The sequence below is a fragment of the Pseudoliparis swirei genome, chromosome 9, assembly GCF_029220125.1.
Source record: "Pseudoliparis swirei isolate HS2019 ecotype Mariana Trench chromosome 9, NWPU_hadal_v1, whole genome shotgun sequence".
In the NCBI taxonomy this organism is placed as follows: domain Eukaryota; kingdom Metazoa; phylum Chordata; class Actinopteri; order Perciformes; family Liparidae; genus Pseudoliparis; species Pseudoliparis swirei.
The window spans coordinates 17671984-17697486 of NC_079396.1; the positions used below are offsets into that span (position 1 = coordinate 17671984).

The 25503-nt window shown below is 43.9% G+C and overlaps 1 protein-coding gene across 5 annotated transcripts in view; it reads left to right on the plus strand.

The window, feature by feature from the left end:
• The first annotated feature begins 1991 nt into the window (after window positions 1-1991).
• Window positions 1992-25503, plus strand: part of plxna2 (plexin A2) — a 181379-nt gene continuing 157867 nt past the window's right edge. For all 5 annotated transcript variants that reach the window (XM_056422503.1, XM_056422504.1, XM_056422506.1 and 2 more), the window contains exon 1: window positions 1992-2075. The gene's annotated coding sequence lies outside the window, so the exon portion shown is untranslated. The remainder of the gene's footprint in view (window positions 2076-25503) is intronic.

Consider the following 25503-nt stretch of genomic DNA (forward strand, 5'->3'; position numbering starts at 1 on the left):
CTTTTTTTTGTCATAATCTCCTAACCCACTAAGGACAAAGATGTAAAAGGATTGTTGTGTTTTATAACTACTTCAGTATCATTGAATAACTGTAATAGAAATCACAAGGATTGTATATATATATATCCATCCATCCGTTATCCATAACCGCTTATCCTTTTCAGGGTCGCAGGGTGTCTGGAGTTGATCCCAGTCGACATTGAGAGAAGGCAGGGTGCACATAGACAGGTCGCTAGACTATTGCAGGGCTGACACAACTATTCAGGTTCAGATTCACACCTACGGGCAAGTCATGCTGTAACATGGCTTAGAGAAACTCATTATATATATATAAATATATATGTATATATATATATACACACAAATATATATATATATACTTTAAAATAAATATATATATATATATTTATGTGGATATATCATTCCTCTCTTCATATATTTGATTGTATGTATGTATATATTTATTTTTAAATATATGTTTATATATATATATATATATATATATGATCAAAATGTTTAAATGAATGAAACACAAATTAATGGGATGATAGGCAACTACATATTGAGAACATTCCCATTGAAGTGAATACAATGTGATGGTTTCTGCAGCACGAGTAAAATCGATGTCAAAGTCAGAGACACAAAATATACACATGTAGGGCACTGTGCTGGCAAATTATAAGAACAACCTCATGGATTCGACTACTCTGTTTTGTATAATTACTATCTATAAAGTTGGAACAATCCTGTGCTGATAAGTGCCATTTGTGAGTTGTGTAATAAATACATATCTGAACAGAAGCGAATACAAATTTGAAAGATTGAGAGGGAGAGGGCGAGAGAAGGAGGTAGAAGGAGGGAGAGGATTTTGTATCTGAGCGTGTTCACATGTTGGCCTATAGATGGCAGTAGTCTAACGGAAACAGAGCTGGATGGGAGAGTGTCACTGGCACTGTTCGGTGCGTGCTGCGCAGACAAACTGATGGGTAAGAACATTATATTTATTTTATTTGATACGCCATTCAAATGTCCACTATCAATAGTTAATATTCATAATCTAAATAAAATATTCGCAGGTATGCAGATTAATATCTGTATGAATCATTCGACAGATAATTATCATAACTGTAAATTATAATTACTTTGTTACAAACTTCTGGCGTGTATCTGGTATTGTGTTGTTTGGTTGCATGCTTGCAGGGGAATGTTGCAAATGTCCATATGGTCTTATGTTGTTACATTGTATTTAACAAAGTGCTTAAAAATAATCTCAAACTGATGTAATTTCAAACGTTGGTTTCAGGACTGCATTTCTGAATTTTGCACGAATGTGTCTCAAAAAAATGTTTACTCATTATACATGTTTTTCTTTGGGAGGAAACAGTTAACACCATAATGAGCCGGAGTGTGAGGGGGCTGGGTTTAAACACGCAGTGTGCCAGTGGCAGGCGGGCGGGCAGCGTACACGCCTACACACACGCACACGCGCGTTGTACTGTACATTGATGGAGCCGCTAATCTCTGTCAGTCCAGCAGAGCCCCGTGAGAAAGCAACGCTGCGGGTCTGAGCCTTCGCTGCGAAGTGAACACCGTCGGACACCTCAGCGAGCACGGCGGCGGCTGCTACGTCACCTCCACGTTGTGAGGACGCTGGATGTCGAACTGGAGGAATGTGTCTCCACTGACGCGGTCTGGTAAAGTCACACCAGGACGTCAGTTCAGATGCTGAATGCTGCGCGGTGAAGTTTACGCACTGCATTCGCGAATCACTCGCGGTGCCAAAAAGGCTTTTTCCCCCTTTTCTTCTTCTTCTTGTTCTTACTTGAATGAATGACGCCACCACCGCACGCGTAACGGGTTCCGCGAGCAAATGCATTTGAGGCATTGGAAGGAGTAGTGAATGTAAGATTGTTAAAGCATCTCCTAAAAGCGAGGCTTTGTCCAGATATAGAGAATTCGGATTTTTTAAATTCCACTGTGGATGTGAGTCACGCGCATCAGTTACAACCCAGAAGACAGACCGCAGCCGCGCTGGAGGGAACAGGATAACCGGGAGATTCACTTTAAATGAAGAGGTGAGTGACCATCAACGCTCCTTTAAGACTCAATGTGCTTCACAGCGTGCAACTGTGTGTTGAAATCACAATAGTTTTGTCATTTGGGGTTAATTTGTCATTTTAGGGCTTCTGTTGAGGTAGAAGCTGATTTCAATATATATACAGTGAAATATATATATTCATATTTACACTTTTACGATGATGATGTGAGACTCTCAAATATATGGTACAGAGCAATATGTATCTAAGATAATTCCCCTTTAGAGCACGCTTTAAGCACAGGTGTTCCTGCAGTGATCCTTCACTGCCATTGATGCTGTATTCTCATTCATTAGAGTTTAGCTATAACCTGTTTTACTATCAGTTCGCGTCATTCATGTTCACAAGCTGCTTCTGGTTTGTGTTTGTAAAATCTTGTTTAGAAGTATTTCATACATTTAATTGACCAGTAGTATCTTACAGTTCTTACAATCATAAGTGTCAAGTGATTTACATTTTTTGACCTTGATTCTGAGGGCAAAACGTCACAGACATTCTCCATAGTGTCCACATGGTTTATATTCACAGCATCCTTCAGACTACACTTTCTTTTAGAGGTAATATATATATATATATATATATATATATATATATATATATATATATATATATATATATATATAGTGACTGGTAGTAGTCTACAGAACAGGACATGTGTCGGTCACTGCAACAAGTGAACCTGAGTCGGGTCCGAGTTGACTCCCACACCGCTACATTTCTCAATTGTCATGCTCATAAAAAACAAAAGCACTGTGAATTAGTTCCACACGGCCTCTGATTGAGTTCACCCCGTCTAAACATGTCATGCTGGATTTGTTCTCTTCTTAAATGGTAAAAAACAAAAACCACAACAATCTGATATATTGTCGCCAACTGGCATCACTTTAGTACTCCAGATCGGCTCTAGACCTCATCTGTCCCCATTCAGCAGATGCACCTACAAATCTTCATTCTCTGTCAGAGTGCAGGCGCTCCAGCAGGCACTTGTGACAATGACTCTAAAGAAAATAAATGTTGCCTTAAGTAGAAAATTGCCTTACATTTGCATGAAAATAACTTGCATCTGCCACGGCTGTCGGGTAGCATATTAATCCCTCTGCTCGTGCAATCAAAACCCGCTCCTTCTTGGTGAGATCAGGGGTTTTGTGCATGTGAAGCGTGACCCGCTCACATCATTATTTTAATATCCATCTCAAAGTGAAACAGCAGTATGACCCCAAAGCAGCCACCAGGGTGGGAATTGCTCCCTTTGGAAGAACAAACCAGCAATCAGCGTCGGTTTGATTATCACATGCTGATTATATTCACCTAATTAACTCAAATCTAATGGGGGAAAAACACATTTTCTGAGAGTGTGGTGATGCCGCTGAACAATCAGTGCCTCTGACCAGTTCGCTGTTCAGCAGCCGTTGTATGACAATTTTACACAGTTCTATTAGGTCTGCTTTGGTTCAAATGTATGTCCAATATTTATAGAATTTAACCTTATGTGACAAGTTTTCAACTGTGTACAATTGCTGTTAAAAAAATGTCCAAGTTCGATTGCCATCTTTTTAAATCATGGAGGATGTGAGCAGATATTTTAAGGGTACTGCTCAATGAATCACTTTCATGGAAGCCTTTTGAGAACCGCAGCATCACACATGCGTCCGATCAATGGGGTTAAAAAGCTCACCGAGCTGGAGAGAAATGGCTTGGACCGGACAAACTTAGGTTGAGCTTTGTGGAGCAACGGTTGATGTTTCCCCGCCGCTGCCTCTCCGCTGCACCTCTCTGGAGGGTTGACGGCTATCTATGTTTTCAATTCAATTGAAGGTGCAGCTGTGTGGTCAGCGAGGTATTCTGCCCTCAGGACTTCTGATGTCCACATTTCCCTGGGGAAAATACTTCTGCATTCTTCAATAATGGTGCTTTCAGCTGTCCTCAAAAACAAGATAAATATACTTCAGTCAGGATGGTGCAGGATCTCAAACATTTCATGTTGACTCTCTGACTGACATTTCATCGAAAGCATCCTCTGAACAAGGCTAAAAATCGCCAGAGCTACCACCGCCACGTCAGCATCCATCAGTATGTGCGGCACACTCTGCTGATTGGCGCGCGTGGCTCGAGAGCGTCCTCTGTTGATGAACAGGAAGGAGCCTTAACGAGGAGCTGAGTTAATTATCGGGCCACAATGCGAGCACACAGCCTCTTTCTCTTCAGTGACTTCCACTCGTACCGCTCAACAACTATGATGACATTACTAACTAATGTTTTAACTGCATGATTTGCCACTGAATGAGTTGTTACTGCATCTCCGCGTGCTGTGTCACCAGCAGCACACACGGCCCGCTCCTCTCTGGATTCCCCCCCTAAGGCAGCCAGACTCACCACACTTTAGCTTGAGAGAATTTGACAAGTCGTTACGCATGCAGGCAGAATCCTTGACCCATTTCTTAATTAGTGAATACTGCAAACGCGCTCAGCGGCTGTGTGTCCAGAACAAAGCCCCCCGCCCCGTCCTTACAGCAACCCCCACCATCCCAACTGTCTTTTGCTTGTGCACACACACACACACACACACGCAAACACGCCAACACATGCGGATAATGGTGCTTTTGTGAGTTCACTGACTCATTCTCCCACAGAGATAGGTCCTCCCTTCTCTGTCCGCTCTGGAGTGTACAAATAGCGAGTGTTTGTTTGAATGCAATTGGCCTCTCGTCTTCCTCCACTGAAGGCTGTTTATCGGAACCTCTCAACTGTCCAGCTGTCACAACAGAGATCCCAATCTCCTTGACCCGCACACGCTCCGCTCACTCAGCCTTGTTATGTGCATGTTTGTGTCTGGGATCCGCGCGAGCGCCGAGCGCGGACGCGTGACGATTGACACGAGGGAGATCTGGATCTGCAGTGACATTGATCAAGTGGAGCGCAGCCAGGGAGAACATTCAGTCTGAGAGGGGTCCGGCGTCAGTGGAGAGCAGCGACGATCACCACCGCCTCGTTCTCTTCATCCGCCCAGCGAGTGGCTTCTTTTACATCCCCTTTCTCTCCTCTGGATAGTTGTAAACAATGTGAGTTCCTCTGCCTGTCTCTTCCGCTTCAAGCACCAGATTCAGCCGTAGAGCTAGTCTCTCGAGATGATGATTATCCCAACATACGCCTATTTGTGCTGTTGTTGGTTGGAGAGGCAGCACTCTGCTGATATGGTGTGTTCGAAGTGGAGGAACTGAGAAGTCTGTCACTCTGCATCTGGGATATGATGACGCATAACCTTGTTGCAACGATACTGAAACTCAGATATCGAGCAGGTATCAGGCTAAAATAAGGAACCAACAATGGAGAGCCTCCACATTATTACAACTTGATAGCAATAGAACTTAAATGGGACGTATCATGCTCATTTTCAAGTTCATACCTGTACATTTTAACATGCTTAAATGTTTAGAAAATACTTTATTAACTGATCTTTTTATTCAACAAAGGGGTTTAAACGAGATATTACTGTGCCATATCACATCATATCATTGAGGTACAACACATTCGCTGTAAAATCTGGTCGGCTCTTGTTGAAAGGCTCACTAGCTGACGCACGCACATAAAACATGAGGCTGATTGATTGGTTTCACTTAAATGTCAGCAGTGTCATAGTAGGATACTTTATGGGTGAAAATTACAATTCTGCATTATTGAAAAGATCTTTAGTAAGAGACCATGAAGCAATGCTTTCTATTTAAAAACATCCCATTATGGATCGGAGGTTATCCATTCGAGCGAACCTAAAGGACACACACAGTGGACACCAGCCCTTTTAATTATTGCGCCGTCTGCTGTACCCCTCCAACATCGCCGCTCCAGTTACCCTGTCCATATGTCATACCCCATAGCTTCAGACCCAGCTTTCATTCAATAGCCTGCATGTGACATAAGAAGGGCATCCAATTCTGAATCACTTGTCGAGTCACATGTTTTCTGATCTTGGCAACCCACAAAAACTAACTGTGTCATCCTGTATCACAGGATGTGGGTTGGTACACACTCTGTCACGGTGCTATTAGAGTGGACCCAAAAGCACGACTCAGACAGGAGTAACAAAGATGACTGTCTTTGGTTGGAAACAGGCTGGGTCAAAACCGGGAGATCAGTCGAAGAAGCAAACGAGTCCAAAAAGGGGCAGGGCAGAGAATCAGAGGTCAGAACAGGCAGGTCAGGAATATACTCTAATAACACTGGAGAACTTGGCACGAAAACACAAGACAATCTGGCAGAGGACAAGTGGAAGTGAGGGAGCTAAATAGTGAGGGACTAATGAGGGGATGGGCTGCAGGTGAGAAGGGCGTGAGGACCAGGTGAAGGGAATGAGGGACTAACGAGGGAGTGATCAGAGGCAGGTGAGGGGAGTTGGATTGACGAGATGGGAAGCAGGATCTGGAATGACATGATACTTAGTGACAGGATGAAAACAACTACTACAAAAAGGAAGGCATGGAGCTAAACTGTTACACACTCCAGATGTTGGTACCCACATGTGTGTGCACAAGCAATTGGTGTTGTTCATAACATGTCCTTTAAGTTAGAAAGCAATTGAATTTCTGAATCTCTCCATTACGCAGAGGAATGTCAGATTTCTTTCATCTAGAAGTGGATTATTATTATTATCTTTATTTAAAAGGGACCATGTACAGTTAAAACATAAATGTCACCATTCGATGCACTGTATCAGAGTGTAGCTTCAGCTAATTTGCATCGGTAGTCCCCTGACAGACATTACAACATAAAACAATAACACATAGTATATTTGTTAAAAGTAGGCAAAGTTACTGTACGAATGATTTTGTATTCACTCTGTCCACAACTGCTTAGCCAACACGATCATTCTGTTCCTGAATGCATTTGGTTAAAATGTTTTGATGCGTCCCAACATCATCTGTCCCTCTTGCTTTGTGTATGAAAACAGAGGAAAAATCTACTGTTGCAATTTATACCATAACATATCGGCATAATAGATCTTAAGAAACAGCATTACTCTTCGATAATTCCCACACAATAGTAAATGTTAGAAAACACCACAGGACTACGTTTAATGGTCTGGTCATGCTGCTGGAGCTCTTTTCATCATCTTGAGTAGTTGTGCGTGTAGCCTTCAGTGACTTATTGAATCGTTGAAACCGTTTTAAATTGATGACTACAGGCCACTACATTGTTAAGTAGCAGCTTGCCCAGTATGAGCAACACATAGCACAGAGGGAAAAAATCAATGCCACTCCTTTGCATTTAATTTTTCACAATACGCAGGGAGACTACTCCTCTTTTTTTAAATGCTGTAAGTACTTGAAAAAAAAAGGCACCTTCCTGCTATAGTGTTGACTGTGCTTGTATTTCTTTCCTTTAAAATGCCTGTTTAGAGAGTTTAATTCCCCATTTTTGCTAGGATGTTGCTGTTTCCTTTGAGTTGTTTTTTTTGGAAGAAGAAGGCTACGTGTGTGTCCGCAGCTCCCAGACAGGCTCCAGTCAGTCTCATCAGAGGTCCGTCGAGGGAACGGTTAACAGTCGTCCCTCTGCCAGGAGCAACCAGTCCAGATCCTTCTCTCTTTTGATGGCAGCAAGTTAGCAATGAACCCTAGTGTGCACTTTGCTGTCCCAAAGGCTCGCCAGCTTGCTGAAACAAAGCCTTTTGTAGGACCGCTGAATCCAACAGATGGGGAAATGGACAGAAAATGAAAGTAGAGGCAAAAGGAAAATAAAGGAATTTAGTGGGGCATGTTTGCGGGTAGGCATTTCGGCTAGTCCTTTGGGAAGCCTAACACCCTCACAATGTGATACTGGCAGAACTTAAATGTTCTCTCGTTGACATGCTGCGAGAGCGGCTTTGGGCCCCTATGTGAGTGGAGGAGGCAGTCTGCTTGCGAGGGCTCTCCAGGGCCTGGGAAGCTTTTATTAAGATGTTAATGGAACTGCCTCCATGACACATTTCCACGGGACAGGATCCCTCGCCTCTGCTATTCTTTAGTGCCTCAATCTGCCTGCCACAATCATCAGTCTCTCCCCCTCACACAAGAGCCTGTTTAAGCATTCAGCTCCATCTCCACATTCTCATACCCAAGACGCTCTCACTCTTGATCTGATCTCTGCTGTCAAAAGTCAGCCAATATTTTACCAGGTGTAAGAAAATGACGCCATGCCAGCAACAAGGGCAGCGATCCCGGCACAGCGACCCATAGAATTACACATCTGGCTGTTTGTTGGCCACTGGACTGTCACCCCAGTGGGCCGTGACGGCTGTTGTGATTCCTCCAAACACTGTCAGCTGGAAGCTTGTTTCCAGGAAACTACCGACATTGCTTCCCGTACTGCCCATACTTCATTTTCTTGAAAAGGCACTGAATGCATTGTTTCAACCATTTTCTCTTTTCACATCCATTTGAATATAAGTCAGTTTAGCGTTTAGCCCGGCACCATCAATAATCAATTAGCTGGTGTCATGGGAGGATGTGCATTTTTGTGTGGTGGAAACTTGACAATAAGTGAGCAACAAAAAGGAGCGGGAGAGAGAGGCAGCGTGGGAGGGGGCCTGTGTTAGACGCCAAGGGGCAGCTGTCAGGAGCAGATGACAGTGTTTGTGTGTGTGTGTGATTCGTGCTTGGCTGCGTGTGCTTGTGTCCATTTTAATTTATTGGTGTTTGACTGCATGGCACATGTGTCTTTGTGTTTGTGTGTGTGTTTGTGTGCGTGTTTGTGTGAGATGAGGCACCAGGGGAGGCAGTCAGGGCTGCCCATACTGCCCCCTGGTGATGGAGATGCCCCTGCCTTCCACTGTCACCATGGTTACAGCAGCAAAAGGGGCACAGACATGTGCTTGTCTAGTCTGATCATGTGCTGCAGAGGAGCCCGGCCTAGCACCACTCTTAACTCTTAGAGGGCTATTACGACCATTAGCCATTTCAAAGCAGTACGTAATTTTCTTACAATATTGACTCAAGCTAATATTTACCCAAGAATTGAAAAACTCCAGCACTTCATTTTCTCTCTTCATTTTCTCTTTGTGTACTGTTTTGAATTTTTTTCTAACGAGGTTGTACTCCACAAAACGCTCAAATTCCCCTGTTGTGCTCTGAGGCTCAGTGACATGTAGATACCTGCACCCATGCTCTCTTCATTGTTACTATTTTGCCGTCAACCGTGGCCTTATCTGGGTCTTCTCAGTGTGAGGCGGGAGCTGTAACTTAGAAGAAAAGAAGCGGGGGAATGTGGCCTTCCGAATTCATTCCTGAGTGAGATAGCGAACAGAAAATTCTGTCTGGAAAGGTCCTCCTCCTTCCTCTTCTATCTTGTTTCTGCTCTCATTCACACACGCACCCTCTTGATAAACTTTTTCCACTGTGGCAGACCAAAGTAAATTGAGCTAAATTGATGATGAAAGACCTTCAAACATCAAATGTGGCCCCACTGTGGCGTATTATTACCCTGCAATGTTGATAGGAGCATGAAGGCAAACAATTACACCCGATGCCGCTGCTTGAAAAACAGCATAGGTATAGGAAAGGTCCATATATTTTTTTACTTGGAACCTTTGGTCGAGGTTGTAGAGGTACTGGGGAGGGAGGATCTTGGATGTGTCACGAAAAAAAAAGCTACTGCAACTCCAGACTCTTTACTTTGGCCCAAGGTGATTTATAGTGTCCAGGCCAGGAGAAATGACTTATCCCCTGGGAAAACGGTTATGTTTATGTATGAGTACATGACTCTGATCCACACACTGAAGCCAGTGGGAGAAAATGGATGAAAGGTACTTAAGACAGGAGGTAGCTTGTCATAAAGCCCACACACAGTCTGTGAGGATGTGTGGTTTACTCTCCTGGCATGCTGGAGGAAAAACAGTTAATAACACTTCATGGATGTAATTGCTTTTGTTGTTGATTTTGACCTCGGCATGACCTTTAAGATTATGGCTTTCTATACCTTAAGCATAGGGCTTTGTGGAATGTGTTGGATACCGAGGGACAATAAATCCTGTTTCCTCTAGAAGCATTTCTGGGTTCCCGTCTTATCAAATATCAACAAAATGGCCATTGTGAATCACGCTGCACCAACCAAATTGAGCTGAGCGATTTTGAGCCTGGTGTATTTGTTCCTGCCAGCCAAACATTATCAAGATTATTCCATCGTGGGGGAAAGTTAGACGTTGTTGTTTCACTACTCTCACTTCCTAACACCCCTTGCTATCAAAAGGAAACACTCTATGTACTCAGTGGAGCAGCGGGAGCTCGCCCAGGCAGACCCATTACTCTGCCTCTGTCGTAACCAATGCAATGTGAAACATGACAGCAGCGCCCTCGTGTAACCTGCATCAGACACACAGGAAAATGATTAAACGTAGAATAAGTGACATGTGATATTACGCCTTCCAAAGCGCACAATCGAAAAATCACCACATCCTCACACACGAGCTGCACTCTGGTGTCGTGTTTAGGGAGAATGAACCGGGGTTTATAAGACAATTATTCCGAGTGTGACAGCCAAGCAGAGGACTTGTGTTGTCCGTGAAGATGTTGATTAAATAAGACTGCTCTGGGACGTGTGCCTGCCTGAGGGAGGCAGCGGTCGTAGAAGAAGGAAGCGATGTGAGTGGAGGGAGCGAGGAAGGCAGAGGACTGGGCAGGTTTGAACTTGAAAGCAATGAATGAGCATCCTTTCATCTTAATCTGCAACAGTTAGGGATTCACACGATGGGAGCTTGTGCTGTTCACCAGCCGATCCACAGAGAAGGTGCATACAGTATGTGCCACGTTGCTGCTGCTACAGTACAGCCTTGGTTTAACCAGACACGCCTTATTTCATCACTCCTTTCACAGACAGAGTAAAGCTGGAAATTAAGAAGATATTTGTTGTCATTGCAGGAGGTATCTCTGAGCTTGTAGGTACAATGTTTACCGTAAGCACTTTGCACAAGCCTCATTCACTCTGCCGCTGCAAGCCCTCCCCCACATTTCACAGAGAACATGTTCAACCTGACAGGGGTGAATAGGTGAGGAGAATTAGCATTTTATTACAAAGCGTGCACAATGTTTCGGGGATTGTTTTCGGTGAACATTCTGTTGCATATTAACAATTTGCTTCTGCAGGGTTTAAGTTGATGTTTTTATTCACAAACAAATTTCACATACCACTGAAGAGGAACATCTGATCAGCACAATTAAGCATTCATTTCAGTTCGTCTTTTCTTTTTTCGACGGGGTCGAATAAATCCCTTTTTAGAGCTGGTGATTAAAAGGATATTGTGACATCTCCTCCGTTTCCACCCTCCTCCCGTTCTCCTGCTTCCTCTCTTCACTCTCACATGTTTATTTGGTGGAGTGAGAAATGGTGAGAGTGAGATCGGTGGAGGGATGCCAGAGGGGACTGGCATGTGGCTTAGATGCTGGGAAATGTCAGCATATTTTCACATTCACCTGTGTTTTGGGACCTGAGCCCGCATTCTGCCGTGCATCATCAGACCAAAAATACATTTAAAAAAAAGGTGTTTTGAAATGAGGAGTGGCTGCTGGATATGTCCAAAGTAAAGTACACATTACCACATTCTTACTCATTGCAGAGCCCACACACACTTCTTATTACCACAATGTAAATCCTTTATGGGTTTTTTGAGACATTGAGAGCCTGAGGAAGGACATATTGCCTTTGTTTATTCGGCTACAGTCTACAGTGTAAGTGGGTTTATTCATACAAAGCAGTCGTTGCTTCAACAGACCACGGGCGCTGGACATGTACAGTAGCTCTGTGTCAAATTAAACAACCCCACCTCTCTTTGTGCTTTACTCTTTGACGCAACCAATAAAGGAAAGCGAAGAAAAGCGAAGAAATGTGTCGAAAGAAGGACAGCCAGACAGATTTTAAAGCCGTGGTCATTATGTCAGGGAACTGGTTTCTATGATGTATGATTGTAAGTTGCTTTGAATAAAAGCGTCAGCTAAATGAAATGTAATGAAAGTAAATGGCAAGGAATTAGCTGCACAATAGCCAATGCATTAGTAGCTTATTAGTAATTTTACGACATTTGATAATTAATTTCTATGATATGGTACAATATGTGTTCAGATTTTCTGATTCAAATGATGATAATAATGCACATATTGCATGCATGTAACCAACCTTAAACCACTATATTGCTCCTGCAGGCCCATATGTTCACCTTTTGGCTGATTATGGTCAGGGGTCACTCTAAGTAGCACTTCCCTAGGAGCAAGTCCCAGTGAAACGGAAGTGACAGGGTCTTTAGCTTCTGTACTGAGTATTCCCAAGAGAACAGTAACACCAACACAGCAACCTCCAGTGCTGGAAAATGAAACCACAAGTGGAAGTTCCAAATATTGCAGTTCCTCAGATGGCCACAACGAGCGGGCTTCAAAGGAAGTCAATTCCCATAGATTCCCATGTTAAAATGCCCAACTTTTATCACTTAAACAGTTTAGCTCAACCAAGCCCCACCTCTTTGGCTGTGTTATCACTGCTAAGATATCGTCGGCCGAGGCCACACACTGAAAGCTTCACAATGGCTCTTCAGACCTGAGGGTGATGTCACCATGACTAAGTCCATTTCTATACAGTCAATGCTCAAGCACACCTCCCTTGTTGCTAAAAGTTGCAGATTGATTGATTGATGCATGAATGCTATGCTATTGTTGGTTGAAACATTGTTTGTTACTTGCTTACATAAGCCCACATTATATTGTGTTGTACAGGAGGAAAATATTCAGATGTAGACATGTGAAGAAATTGTTTTCTTGTATTTATTTTGTGGGCATACTTTGTTAAATAGTTGCATAATGTGTAATCTAAAAGAGATGAAAAGGCATCTGTCATATACTTTCATCTCAAAGACTTAGTTGAATGCACTGAAATCCAGCATGCCCGGCCTTTGATCGGAACAGGGGGAAGAAACAAGAAGGTTTGGGCTTTTTCACTTGAGTCAGACAGGAAAAGGAGAGGAAGCTGGAAGGGAGGGACGGAAGGCAACACTGTTTTTGTAGAAGTCAAGGGGACTTTGTGCCAGTCAGGAGGTATAACCTAGTGACACCACAGGGTTAGGTAAATACAACTGGAGAGCTTGGGAGAGGCTGACTAACTAGCCCTGCACGGTACAGGCTTGTAGATGATCTATGTGTGCGTGAAAGTGTAATACTGATGGGAAATGTCTCTCATTGACTCCGTGGCGGTCCCAGCCAGACTGAAACAGAAGTGAACCAACAACAGTGTCCTAATTAGCCACTTCAGCATGTTACTCTGCCCCAGCTGCTCCTATTTATGTTAGTGATGAAATGCTGAATGGGCTGCCCTCCCCCCTTTGCCCCCCTCCCACACACACACACGCACACACACACATTTTCTCGGGTGAAGCAAATAGTCAATTTTATTATTTTCTCTTTCCTGTTTTTGCAGTTTTTTTACGAGGGTATGATTATATGTTTTGCCTCTGCTGATGCATTTTATAGGGAACAGCAGCAGGGCTGTTTTGTTTGGCTAAAAGGGTGACTGACAAGTACCCTACCCCATGTTTTGCCGACATCTCCCCCCAAAGAAGGAATGACAGAATGTGGTGATCAGAGGAAATACTCCGGCTGCCCGCTGCTGTGTTTATGCTGACTATTCATCCCATTTTCTGCCGCGGCATACTTATCATGGAGAGGATTCAGTTATATCTCTCAATTGGATGGAGAGGGGGGTGGAGGGCTGGCTTGCTTACCCAAGCCTCATTTTACTGCTTCACTAAACCCGTGGCCCAGTATGATCGCGCGCAAATATACATATATGTCCCACGGCATCAGGAAAGCAAAAAATTCCTACACAAAAAAGATAACCCGGCACTTTAAAGACAGCAGAGACACACGCAGCCTGTGGCGGGGCATTCAGACCATCACAGACTATAAACCCACGCCACAGAACTGCGACAGCAACATCTCTCTGCTAAACAACCTCAACAGCTTCTTTGCCCGGTTTGAAGCACAGAACAGCACTCGTCCACACAAGACTCCGCCCCCTCCCCATGATCAGGTTCTGTGCCTGTCTGCTGCCAGCGTGAAGAGGACTCTCTCGTCCATCAACACCCACAAGGCAACAGGTCCAGACAACATCCCTGGTCGTGTGCTGAAGGACTGCGCAGAGGAGCTTAAGGACGTCTTCACGGATGTCTTTAATACTTCTCTGAGACAAGCTGTTGTTCCATCATGCTTCAAGGTAACCACCATCATACCTGTGCCAAAGAAATCCACTCCGTCCTGCTTCAACGACTATCGTCCAGTGGCACTGACCCCATAATCATGAAGTGCTTTGAACGACTAGTCATGTCGCATATCAAATCCATTCTCCCCCCCACTCTGGACCCTTTCCAGTTTGCATACCGTGCCAAACGGTCCACGGAGGATGCAATCTGCTCTGCTCTCCACCCAGCCCTCACCCACCTGGACAAAAAAGACTCCTATGTAAGAATGCTGTTCATAGACTTTAGCTCAGCATTCAACACAATCATCCCACAACAACTAATCTGCAAACTTGACCAGCTGGGGCTCAACACCTCGCTGTGTAACTGGCTGCTGGACTTCCTGAGTGAGAGGCCACAAGCAGTACGTGTTGGCAACAACACCTCGAGCAGCATCACACTCAGCACAGGGGCCCCTCAGGGCTGTGTGCTCAGTCCCCTGCTCTTCACCTTGCTGACTCACAACTGCAAAACCAGCTACAGCACCAATCACATGGTCAAGTTTGCAGACGACACAACATTGATAGGTCTCATCACCAAGGATGACGAGACCCTCTACAGGAAGGTCAACCTTCTGACCACGTGGTGCAGAGCCAACAACCTCCTGCTCAACAACAGCAAGACCAAAGAGATCGTTGTTGACTTCCGGAAAGGCCACACCCATCACCCACCACTGACCATCAACGGTGCGGACATTGAGCAGGTCAGCAGCACCAAATTCCTGGGGGTGGAAATCAGTGAGGACCTCTCGTGGACAGCCAACACTACATCGCTGGCAAAGAAAGCACAGAGGCGCCTCTACTTCCTCCGGAAACTGAGGAAAGCAGGAGCCCCCATCCATCATGTGCACCTTCTACCGCGGCACCATCGAGAGCATCCTGACCAACTGCATCACTGTGGGGCGGAAGCTGCACAGACCACAGCAGGAACGCCCTGCAGCGCATAGTGAAGGCAGCTGGAAGGATCATGGGTGCCTCACTCCCCCCCCTCCCATCCCTGCAGGACATATACAACACCCGCCTCACCCGCAAAGCGACCTCGATTGTGAGTGACCCTGCCACCCCTCACACGGTCTCTTCAGCCTCCTGCCCTCTGGGAGGAGATACCGGAGCCTCCGGGCTCACACCGCCAGGCTGTCCAACAGCTTCATCCACCAGGCGGTCAGGAAGCTGAACTCTCTCCCCATCCTCCCACTCCGTCCTCTTTCAGACTCACATGTCTGAATGCTGCTAGCACAATTTATGTTGTCTATATGTTTACATGTTTCTTACTATTTTTGCACTTTATGTTGTCTATGCACTTTATGTTGTCTATATGTTCATAAGTTTTTTACTATTTTTGCACTCTATGTTGTCTATATGTTGCACAATTCACTTTATGTTGGACAGAAGAGAAACGCAATTTCGATCTTCTGTATGTTTGCACATATGGAAAATTGACAAATAAAACTGACTTTGACTTTGACACATATACATGTATGTATGTATATATACATATATATATATATGCATTGGTGTGCATATATATATATATATATACGCACGAGCGCAGTCAAGCCACAGTGTCTCTGCCTCAGCTTCATCATCTCTGTGTGCGGTCTGAGGAAAAAGTGAATGCGAGGTAAAAGCTGCCGCTGAGGCATTCAGATTGCCTGGGTTTGGCATCGCTCATACTGACCAAGCATGGGAATGCTCTTTGCTTTGATTTTTTTTTTCTTCAGTTATTATTGCTCTCTCTGTTCATGTTCTTTATTGCTCTCTTATTTTCTCTCTCAATAATACATCCTCCCTCTCGCTGCTCTTTAGTGCTCTTCTCTCCTTTTGGCTGTCGGGTCTCTATTTTGCACTGTGGGATCTGGTCCCAGATTGCCTCAGTCCCTTAATAATGAAGCAGACACTAATTTAAATCATCTCACGAGCAGAGATTAGTCCTTGATCAAACTTAATGCTCAGAAAGCAACTGCTGCATTCAGCTTTAAGGGGAGAGAGAAGCTGTGCTTGTACATGTGATCTAGTGACTACGGCAACACAGGATACTACACTTGAGTGCTGCTATACTTAAGCCTTTTATGCATATCTCTTCCTCAATATTTTACAGAGCATGGTAAGGATTTACACACTCGAGTTAGATTCAGACAATTCCTGCTCTGAATGTCAATGTCCCCACCCCCCTACTTATGTGCTCGCAAGTGTGTGTGATTACATCAATGACAAGCTTTCCAGAGAGCCTCTCCACTGGGCGCCTATATCAAGATGTAGTACAAGAAGAATACTAACGGACAGTTGTATGAGGCTCTGTGGCCACATATAATGTATGCTCTCCGGTGTCCGTCTGAAGAATATGAATGGCCTGACTATCTCTGTGTTATATCTACAGCAGAGCAGGGGACAGATGCAGGAGCCCCTGGCCTGTGGAAATGAGTGTGAAGCACTTATTCCCAGGTTCACTGATGTAGTGGATGAGCTGCAGTAGCTCTTCATACAGCTCTGACAGACTCAGAGACAGCCAGGAATCCTGTACACTATAAGCATTCTTCACGTGTGCTTCGCCACAGCAATAAAAAAAGAACACACACTGGGCAAATGTTCTGTGCATGGCGTCCAAGGTTTTCTGTATTACCATGGCTGGTAAAGGCCACAGAATATAACCCCAACAAGGCCCGTTTCTCTTTTCCCCTCGGTCCCTGTGACTTTGAACATGATGAGCGTTGAATTTCTTCCCCTTCGGATACTTTGCTGTGTTTTTTCCCACAGCGGTAGACGAGAGTGCTTGAATGAAAACACTGCCCCCACCTCCAGTGAGTTCACGGAGCAATAATCTACATTCACAGCAGTACTGAAAACAACCAGGCATTTCTGTGACTGCCAATGCGTTATTTTTCGCCATAAACCTTTGTGATCACCATGACATTCCTTCCTTCCTTCCTTCCTTCCTTCCTTCCTTCCTTCCACCTACGTCCCACTTCGCCACTGTTCACCCATCCTACTATAAGCAGGTGGGGAACACGTGTGTAATGACTGTGCATTTCTGTGCATGCCTACACTCCGGAGCACACGCCACATGTCAATGCTGTGAACACTCACCGTGTCTGTTTTCAGTTTAAAAAATGTTGTCCTATATTTTATATGAAGGACATTTTCTTTGGGCCATTTTAGAGCATGCTTGTCAAATCAATTTCTATCTGTGAGGAACTACACACATCCGATTTGTTTGACACTGTGTATTTGGGGCGTAAGAAATCATTGTATTGGATATGTATTGTGAAACACTACATTTTGAAGTAATAGTTTACGTGCACGATTAACTTGGTCAATACTTTACTTAATTTGCAAAGATATGCGCCATATTGGTGTCTGTGCTCTTGCAGAGAGGTGCAAAAGGACAGCAAAAGATGCAAATTCAAATACTGCTGTTCTGATTACATAAAAAAAGTAGTGCTGTGAAAAATAACGCGTTAACTCAGTTAATTCAATTACAGGTTTAACTAGTTATTTTTTTTAAACTCATTTAACGCATGCGCAGAATGAGCTTCCAATCCATCTGTTGTTGGTCGTCGGGACGAAAAAAAAGTCACTTGCAAATTGAGCTTCCAATACACCACTTCAATCTGAACTCTGTCCGCTCTCATACGGACGGTCTGTTCATCGGTAATGATCCTTCCGCAGGTTCACCTACGGAAACCTTGTTACGACTTTTACTTCCTGTAGATCAGGGGTCTCAACACGTCGATCGCGATCTGCCAGTCGATCGCGGCGTAGTGTAGGTAGATCGCATGACATTAAAAAGATTGGCCCGCCCCCTGACATGTTCTCTATAGCACGTCTTTGTTCTTTTATTAAACTAAACGTCTGTTGTTGATCGTATCTCCACAGCAGCATGTCATTTCTGTCTCTACGCGTCGCGTTAACACTTATCGATCTCCGTCTCGCGCGCCACAGAGCTCCGTGCGCGCGCATCGGGACCGAGCAAAAAAAAAGTCACTTGTCAATCTGTCCCCGTGTCCGGGCCGGTGAGGTTTCAGCTTTGCAGCGGTGTCCCCGCCGTCCCTTTCATCACGGCCCAGTTCATGAAGAAAACCCACAAAGACAGTTTGCCTCAGCAGCTGCTAGAGGAAGACTAGAGGCCTTTAGATTGTATCATGGTGGAGTTAATGGTTGACAAACAAGAGAAACATTTTCTGTTTAACCCTCCTGTTACCTTTACATTTACTAACATATTTTACCCTCGGGGTCAATTTGACCCCAGCAATTAAAACCTCCAGAAAATTATTAGAATTAATATTGCTTCCCAAGTTTAAGTGTGAGATACTTTATGTTTGTTTGTTGACTACCTAAATAGCCCTTTAAATAAATAAAAAAGTTGATATTTCTTATATGTTTGACACAGTGAAAAACAGCCTGGGGTCAAATTGACCCCAAAGAACACCGACATTAAACATTGAATGGGGTCAAATTGACCCGAAAGGTAACAAGAGGGTTAAACATTCTGTTTAGGATGAAGATGTATTAATGTTCCATATGGAAGAAAACTGCTAAATAACTGCTGAGTTGCAGCACCATTGTATAGAAGAATGTATAAATGTATATATCCGTCTTTTGTCATAAATCTCTATGTTCTCACAAAATATACCGAGAATATCGGTAATATGTGATTAATCATGATTAATCCACAGAAACCTGTGATTAACCCGATTAAAAATTGTAATCGTTTCACAGCCCGAAAAAAAAGTAAACCTTTTTAAACTCAGATGTTATGTATTTGATGGTATGTTATTTACACTTTGACATTCTTCCTTAAATTTCTTTTGAAATGTCACAGAATGGCCTATTGTATTGGAATATATTGCCATGTATTGCACCATAACTCTTGTATCGAGTTACGTATACAGTCATCCTAAAACTTCCCACGATTGTGTTGATAAAAAAAGTGCTGGCTGTGGTGAAATGCCTACTCGACTCTCAGGACACTGGCTCTCAGGAAACCGACCAGTGCTGTTTTCCGTCATATCCCAGCCGGCACCGCATCCTGGGCACGGTTCACACGGAGCGGCCCGGAAGGTGTGCATGTAGCTTCAGCTCTGATCCAGCAAGTCGGTCAGCCAGTCAGTCAGCCCTCATGCCCTCTTGCCCTCAGTCCCATCCTATCCTGTCATGTCCTGGCATAGCCTGCCAGCGGCTGTTGCACTCAGGTGGATTTTTATCCATTCAGCCAGCACAAGGCTGAGTGAATGCTTACTGTAGCGCTCACTACTGTTTTATTATTGATATTTATTGCAAGACCTAGTTGGACTTGCATACAAATGTAGTGGACGCTTTTCTCTGAACTGTGGCCTGTGGCAGAGTTTTGTAACTTTGCTTCCATATGTGCTCGACTTTAACCATTTCACGGGACCATTTCATAGTTTTTTTTATCAAAAATGAATACATCAGACCGTGTTTCAAACCAGTCTGTAGTTGCAGGAAGTTGGTGAGGTTAAACACAATGTCACCCTATCCTGCCTTAAAAGCTCACAAATTAGGCTTTTTGAGAACATGTAACCAATTATCTCCTGGTCATGGCTTCATTTAACTTTGAGGATTATAATTATAGATGATTAAATTGTAGACTGCATACAGTAGTATTAAACTGTGGCACACATGTGGGCTCCATTCAACCTTTTGGTGCCTTTTTAAAATAAGTATTCCGTCTGCTGTAGAGAGAGAGGTGAGTACCATTGTTCTGTGCTGTAGTGCATACTTCACGGAAAATAGTGCATACTGCTTGCAAGGCATGTATCCGTCTGTGTGAGTAAGCACCCAATTTCCTCACCACATGCTGTTATTGCCTCTCATCCAAAGGGATATTGGGCTAAGTAGACTAGACTAGAGCAGCCGCAGACTTTATTTGTGGTGTTTTATCACCTCTGATGAAATTAGAGGGCCATCTACCAGGCGGAGACAGAGAGAGCCACAGACTGAGCAGGAGCGAGGCTGAACCCTTCGCCGCTGTGTGATAATGCCTCTGTTGTGAGTTTGAAAATAGGCACTAATGGTCCACACACAGTGGTGGATATTAGCGAGGCGGGCATTACTACGCTCAGGGTCACAGCAGGCCTTGAACACAATGACATAAGGTTTCCTTCCTCCTGTAAGAGTTACCAACACACAATACAACCATTCACTATTCACTGAAATGCACTGTTACTTTGTGGAAATGTCCAGATTATTTACCAGATGATATAAAATGTTTTCAGCGATGATGTTGAGGACCCATGTTTTCAAGTCACAGGCATCATAAACATTTTTTATTTTTTAAAATGGTTTATAAGGGACAGTGCACATTGATAAAAACATTGCAGTAAATGTGCCAGAGTTAGCCAAGAGGCTATTTTTCATCTGTAGTCCCAATTCGACTCTTTCTTCACTTTTCCACATGAAGCCTTATCCGTGTTGTTATTTCACTGGGGGAGTCTGGCTTTGGTTCAACTCTAATGTTTGGCCTTTTATGACCCGAAAAGACAGAGCAACAGGAGGTGTGATGTTTATACTCTCACACTTTGTCGGACAGGTTTAACTCCTCCCAAGTGCTTCCACTGCAATAAGTCACAGTCGTGAGTGAGATAAGTGTGTCTGGAGATACTGCTGACCCTGGACTGGACTTAGACCTGCACTGGAGCTCCGACTGGAAGACCTGGTGACAGACATATTTCCAAGCCCGGCAGATGTGACGGCGGGAAACGAGCGTTTCTTTGCACAGTCACGCTGTGTTTGTTAAAATGTCCGTGAAGGAGCGTGAGTTGCTGTAAACATCGTTAACCCGGCGGAGAGAGTCCCAGAGGAAACTGTCCGCTGGCCTAAGAATTAGATCAACATGTACGCCGACACAGACAGAGACAGTGACTTGTACACCCACCGCCCCCCCCAACACATACACACACACACACCCCTAACTGCAGCTGAAGACATCAATCATCAAACAATCACATGACAGTTGAGTTGAACAAACAACCGTCTGCTGCTTTATCAGTCGACTGTAAACTGGACATTATCTCTCATAAGGCTCAAAGAGCAAAGGGTGTTTTATGTGTCTTTGTCTTGTGTGTGTATAATTTTATTTATTCATGCGATCGCCAGCTGGGAATCAGAGATCACACATACTCCACTGTCATGTTAATTGCATCGACAGATAATTGATTTATGTATGGAAACAGCTGCCCCAGCAGGCATTCATGGTCACACGTCTGTATTGCATCATATAATTGCCATTTAAACTTCTCTGTGTTGAATCACAGCCCCGGTCCATGACTATTGTATTTCATCATACACACCGTATACTGGCAAGGCATATACTACCTCACCTGTCTGACATATGCCCCATAAGCCATGTAGAAATTCACAGTGATCTCCGGTGCAGTGCTTTTGATGGAGGAGCTCAGTAGATGAGTGAGTTTCCCGCTGCGTCTCCATTGCCTGGGTTTTAGCCACCCCAGAGTTGCCTCATCCTCTCCGCCGCCATGTGATTACAGAGCCTGACCAGGATATATCATACAGTCCTTCAGTGAAACAGTAGCAGGATACATTGAAGGGATTACTTTGACTGACAGAATTCCCATCCTCCTCCTTCCCCTCTTCAGAAACGCTTACATAACCGTTCAGGATTGTGGCGAGTGTCTGCTAGGTCTCATAGTCTAATCAGTAAATATAGTGTAAATATAATTACCAACAGCGATATTGGAAATGCCTCCTCTACAGCCTAAAATGCTGGTATGCGAGTCTGTGAGCGTTCATATCATGTTATCATATGATTCACAGCAATCATATCACATCCATACGATAGCAGTTGTATACAATTGTAATACATTTAGAACTAGAACGGACACTCGGTAGAGCGCATACCTTCGCATATCACAAGATTGGGCATTGAATTATGAACATTTTGGCATTAGTTGCATGCCAATTGGATATAAATTGACTGTGCTATGGTAAAAAGAAGATTTTGACCTTTTCATGACCTTGACCTTTGACCCGATCGATCCCAAAGTCTAATCAAATGGTCCCCGGATAATAACCAATCATCCCACCAAATTTCATGCGATTCAATAAGATGTTGACCTTTTTCATGACCTTGACCTTTGACCCGATCAATCCAAAAATCTAATCAAATGGTCCGCGGATAATAACCAATCATCCCACCAAATTTCATGCGATTCGGTTTACAACTTTTTTTGTTACGCGAATAACACGCATACAAATAAATAAATAAATGGCGATCAAAACATTACCTTCCGCATTTTCAATGCAAAGGTAAAAATAAGATGTAAACAATTATAATAATGATAGGCGTTACTCTGTATTTGCTGATGGTATTGGAACATCTTAAAAATAAAAATAAAAATAAACATTCCTGGTTAGATTTCTGTTTACCTCCTCTCAAAAAGTCTCTGCTTCTTTTCTATCTCTCGCTCTTCGATCCTGATGAGACCAATGACGAAGCAGGGGGGTGGGGAGCTTCATGGCTACTGAAAGAGAAGCCGTTTCTTTCATGCACTCTTCCTTTATTAGTCTAACACACACACAGTGGAACAAGCCTTCATTTTATACATTTGAACTAACTTGCAGAACGGTTTATTGTTACTTTAAATGCAGATTGGGCATGATTATTTGTAAGACGGTTTGGTCCATTGGTGTCTCATTCTGATTGGGCTCAGAGTCCACGCTTTGTTTAGCACAGTGAATATACCACCTCTGCAGGGAGAGTGTTGATAAAGAAATCAACAGAAGCACATAGACGGCACACACTGTGTTAATGCTGGTAGACGCACAAACACATGCACACACACAGGTCATGGGGGGGGGGGGGGGGCGGCTGCCCTTGTTCGGCTTCATGTCATCTGTATCTTCTTGGCTCGACTGCCCCCACTATAGCTGGGCCTCTCCCTTAATCTTTGACTGCGCAGCACATAAGTGAGTTATGTAATCCGATTGCAGTGAAGCCAGACAAACTACTCATTTATTTTATTCCAGTCTACTGCACACAGGACGCACAATTGCCTTCTCATTTAGACCAATGGCCCGCCTTCGCACCTGCTACCTGGTGCACCAGCCAAGGCCATTTGTCTGCTTTAACAACTCTAAAATGTGCCACAAGATTTGGCCAGAGAGGAGCAAGCCGTGGTTAAATTCGTCACTTTTGTCATTGCATCATGTCGGAACGCTCTCAGATCAGATCGATCAGCCGGACCCCATGCTGAGGTGACCTGGTTCTCATTGAGTCCAGATCTTAGTGAGGTCTGGACAGCCTGTGGTCATAAAATAAATGTGAAAAATGAAATTAGCGACTTTTCTTAAATAAAACAAATCTCTTAATGCTGTGGGGAGGAAACATATGCAGCAGAGTAAATATAGGAAATTAAAAGTTTTCCCACCGTTTTCAAGCCACAGCTGCTTGTTTTTGTATCGTGAACTTAATCCACTCGCTATGGACATTATGGACAAAAATATTCAGCACAGCTGAGTTCCCATCTGGTGCATCTGATTGCAAAAGTAGTATTGAAAAGACAGGTTTAACTGCAACCAGAGATTTGAAAAATGTAATGTATCATGTGAGTGAATTCTTTTAGTCTAGTGTATTTTTTTTATCCATTTAATTCCTTCCTCCATAAACATATGAGGGTACAAAATATGATCTACACCTAAAAGTGAAGCGTTGTCTGATAAGAGTTCCCAGCCTCTTCAGCTTCTCCGATCAAATCTCTTCTATGACATTAAACAATTTCCTTTTGATAGCAAGAGTTCATGATCGTGAGTCCCATCTGTTGACATATGTCCTGTGAGAGTGTGTGAGTTGAGGACCCAAACGCATGCTCACGCAGAAGTTTTGAAAACACAGCAAGGACTTTATTTTCCTGATTAGCAAGGGAGAAAAAACCAACAAAGAATAAAAACAAAATAAAGACTAGAGGTATTCCTTCTCCGGAGTTGGGAGGGCAACTCGACCGAACTCACAGTTCCTGGATTCGAACGGACTGCACACGGACTCGATGTTCCATCTCACAGGAACCAGACTGGTGACCGGAACCACCTGACAATGTGCCAGCTGATTCTTGTCCCTTAAATCACCTGGTGGTAATCATTGGGACGAGCATCAGCTGTGCCAAACGAGAGGGGCGTGGTAGTGGGCGGAAACTGTCGGCTGACAACAAAAAAACCATTAAGCACATGTACCACAATAACAAAACAGACAGGAGGGGGGAAATAAGGCAGCACACACTAGGAGCCGGACATGGATCCTAACATGTCCTCTCTTTCATAATCCATATAGATGTGATTCATTTTCAAATTCTCATACCACAAAACACTGCAGGTGCTTCAACTTTCATGTTATCCAATTGCACGCTTCCCAGTCCCACTTGCATTAAACCACGATATTGACTCTCAAAGTGACAGGATTGTACAGCATTGGCAACACGCTTTAGGGATTGATCAAATGTGTATGGTGTCAATCAAAGAACCCGATTCAGTATGTTAGCTGAGGTGAGCTATCTGATCCGGTGGCCTCCGCTGACTGATCCCGCTCTATTTATTTTCTTTGCCCGCTGAGAATTCGCTCCCTTCTCGCTCCGGCCCTTTACAATTTAGATTTATGGAAATACTTGTAATGGAAAGCTGCTTTCCCAGGATGACAGACAGCGATGATGAGGCGTGCAGCGTGGAGCTACTGGTAGTCGGACTGCTTGAGAAAGATCACGCCTCGGGATTCAACCTCCAGTTTAATAAGAGAAGTACACGGAGGCTGTTAGTTGTGTCAGCGGAAACAGGGATTGAAGGGGGGGATAATTTATGAACATGTGCCTGCATCTGTATATGTATGCATGCCTTTTATTGTGGGTTTGGATCAGTGCGTGTCTGAGCTTGTACAAGAGCGTGAGAGTGAATGTGTGTGTGTGTGTGTTTTGGAGGAGGCTGAGGGAGGGGAAACCAAAAATCATTAGAATAACAATGACTTTGTAATCTCTCTCAGTGGATTTCATAGGTTTTATTAGCAGTGTGTGTTTGTTCACGCAGAGTTTGAATTGTGTGAAGCGAGGGTGGGGGCTGCTCAGCAGAGAGGGGGGTAAAGGGAAAGAATATACCCGTGTGCCCTTGTTTGCATTTTTATTGATAAGCAGCTACTCAGAGACTCGATTACCCC